We start from the raw sequence: 3,618 nt of genomic DNA on the forward strand, positions 1-3,618 counted from the left end.
AAGGATGGAGGTGAGACTGACTGGCCTATAATTCCTCAGCTCCTGCTTCCACCCCTTCTTGAAAACAGGGATCACATTGGCCCTTTTCCAGTTCTCTCCGATCTGACCTGAGTGCCATGAGCACTCAAACAGCTGTGCCAGTGGTTCTGCTATGACACCAGCCAGTTCCTTCAGTACTCTCGGATGCAGCTCATCTGGACCTGTAGGGAAGGAAGTGGGGGAGCAGATTGAGGCGGAGGAAGAAAAAAGTATTTGTTGGGGCCCCTCCAGCAGCTAAGTCTGTGGGGTAAGGGACAGGGGTAGGGGGAAGGGCCAGGGGGGCAGGGAAAACTGAGGCCCTCGCCATAGCCCCACTCCCTCCCTCACCACTGAGACCTCAATATGCCCCCCTCAAGGGCGGTGAGGGAGCTAGTTGTGGCTGAAGCAGGGGCGGACTCTGCACAGCCGGGGTGGGTCATGGGGCAGAGTCATGAGCGGCTTGTCTGGGTGGCACAGGGAGGCAAGGCGTACATCCTGGGGTGGCATGGGGTGGCATGTGCCCCTGGATCTGCATGTGGGGTGGTGTGGGCTGAAACTGTAGGCTGGGGCTGGGCTCTTCCTGGCAGGGGTGTTGGGCTATGCTGTGCTTGGGCTGGGCAGCAGCAGCACTGGAAGCAGGGCTGCAGGGAGGCTGCAGCCACCCAAAAATTCACTGTAGCCCTCCCAGCCCCCTCTCAGCACCAGCACCATCTGTCCTGAGCACATTGTGGCCCAACATCCCCACCAGGAAGAACCTGGCCCCAGTCTACCACTGCAGCTCACCCTGTCCTGCTTGTAGATCCTCCTCCCCATGCCCCCCAGACAAGTATCTCCTGAACGTGTGGCTCCATCTCATGCCCTGTCCTGGCTGTGCATGGCCCACCCCTGCTTCAGACCTACTCCCTCCCTCCCTCCCTCCCTCCTTCTGCAGCCACCTATACTGCCCTGTGTTTGGGGGAGGGCATGTCCCCCCCCATCTGTGCGTGGTGGAGGTGGCTGCTGTCTCTGGCTGGACTTTGTACCCTGAGTCCCACTGCAGCTGGCTCGGGAGTGTTTGGATGCCACATGCATTCCATTGCTGGGCTGAGCCACACCTGCATGTGGCTAGCTGCAACAAAGCTTGAGGTGCAGCAGGCACTGGCAGCTGCCTCTGCCCTATGCACAGATGGGGGGCATGTGCCCCCAGGGCCTCCCTTGGGGTGCGCCCAGCAGTAGGACCTCCCCCCCTACACCTCTGGATGAGCCCCCTGGGCTCCAATCCTCCCACCCAGCTGAGCTGGGGTCCCACTCAGCTTCCCATGTCTGTGGCTGAGCCGCACAATCTGTCATTCACTTGGGGGTGTGGGGCAGGGCTTGATCTGGCCCCTTCCCTCCCTGACAGATTGACCTGCTGGGCTGGGGTGGGGGGGGCAGGGGCTGTGCATGCTAGTGCGCATACACCCAGCTCCCCCAGCCCAGGATCAACCGAAAGAGGCTCCCTGATTGACCAGTTGATCAGGATCAACCAGTTGGGGACCACTGCTGTTCTATAAGTTCTATTAGTTTTCTGTCCACAGACGCTTTGTGTGTTTCTGACTGATAGTTTTATTTTTGAAGTCTAAGTGCTTAATATATTGGCCTCTTTTGGGCCTCTGAGTAGATGAGGAAACCATGTCAGTTCATCACGTATGCAGGAACATATTGTGATAGAAAACTTTTCCTTGGGTTATTCACAAATAAATGAAATCTAGAATAATAAGGAAGTGAAAAAACGTGTATAGTTACTTAAGTGTGATTAGAGATACAGAATGTATATTGGTTGATCTGATATAAGCTTCAATATTAGATGGACTCGGAGGCTTTTAATAAGTTGACAGTTTTTCTCCTCAACTGAATTGGGAAGGTTCTAAGATAATTTAAAAATAAAAACCAAAGTCTTACCTTTGAAGTAAAAGACAGCTTTTCCCTTACTAATGGGTCTCAAACCAGAAAAGATTTATCCTAGATACTGGTATGCAGATGTATGCATTAGCAGAGACTGCTGCTCCATTCTTGTTGGCTTTAGTGGATTCAGTTTAGCTATAGATCTGCAGCAGAAGATCTGTTTGCCAAGACCATAATGAGATATAAGTAGAAATTTAATTTGTACCTAATTAGGTATTCTTGGAAGAAGCAGAAGAGATATATCTTGTAATATAATCTAAAGAGGAACATCAAGCACTGTTAGTTTATATATTACCTGTGGAATACACAAACTTATACAATAGGAAATGCAATTATTTTATTGCTGTGTGTTTTAAATCATCCTGCTACAGAATTATATCCCTGCCACAGTCAAATGTATAATGTTGGAGTGGGCCTAATGGATCTATTGCTCCCATGTCCCAATTCCTCTTTCCCATCCATCAAACCTGTGAAAACTGCTTACACCAAATAGATACTATGATAAGGAGGCAGCGTTAGGGAGCAGGCCATAGGTGAAGTGGATAGGTGTCAGGTGAGTCTTCAAGGGAAGTAAATCATCCCTTCAGTTTCACAGAAAATACTTACAAAAGGTAATACAGTTTATGTGAGCTGCTACAGCTTCAGCTTGGGTTGGGTGAATAGAAGCCAGGACAAGCATGCAGGTAAAGGGCCTTTACACACATGGCCTTACTGTCCTGCAGTACTGCAAGATTTTTGTCCCATCTCTTCTATACCTTAGGAGAGGGGGCAGTGTGCTAAAGGGAAGGGGCTTCAAGGAAATGATTGTTGGTAATCCATGCAAGTGAAACAGAGGAATTCCTGGAAAGTTTCCTGCTTCAGCTTTTAATATAGGAGTTGAGTAATGTGATCCATAACAGAAATTTTATTCTATTATGCATGGTCATGTGCGTGTCCAACATCCATCCTAAGGCCTTGCTCTAGCTTATGTAATGTAACTGTACAGTAGGGCTGTGTGAAGCTTTGGGTGCTGATTCGATTAGTAGATGTGCCCTGATTTGGTGACCAAATTGCCGAATCCTAATTGAATCAGGGGACCAATTAAAAGGTCTGAATCAATTTGAAGCTCTCTGAATCAATTTGGAAAAGATTTGGAGATCTTCGGCAATTCGGGCAGTCCCCATTCACTGCAGCAGGGAGCTAGGCCTGGACTCCATGCTGGTAAGTAAGGGGCAGAGGAGAGGAGGCTGGAGGAAGGGGGAGGGGACTGTGAGGGGAGCCCTAACAGGCCCCATCCCCTGCCTGCTCCCTCAGCCCCCCTGAGCACCCCCTAACCCCCTCTCGCTCTCCCAGCCCCACCATGGTGGCCCTGTCTGCCCCAGCTCCAAGTTGTTTAAAAAAAGCCCCCACTTACCAGCTGCTGCCAGACAGGGAGGCAATCCCCACTGCCGCACGCTGTGTGGGGGCTCTGCCATGAGCCTCCTTATCCCCCCAGTTATCCTAGCCTCCTCCATAGCTGCCCCACCCGCCCCAGCTCTCAGCCCTTTAAAAAAACCAACTCCCCTCCCCTCCGAACTCACCAGCTGCTGCAGTCGCCTTGGGGCTTTTGTAGGCTTGTGACAAAGTCCCCATGCAACACAGGGCAGTGGGGGGCAGCAGGGATCGCCCCCCACCTGGCAGAAGATGGTGAATGGGGGC

The sequence above is a fragment of the Gavialis gangeticus genome, unplaced genomic scaffold (genome assembly GCF_001723915.1).
Source record: "Gavialis gangeticus isolate Ggan-Ray unplaced genomic scaffold, GavGan_comp1, whole genome shotgun sequence".
Classification (NCBI taxonomy): domain Eukaryota; kingdom Metazoa; phylum Chordata; order Crocodylia; family Gavialidae; genus Gavialis; species Gavialis gangeticus.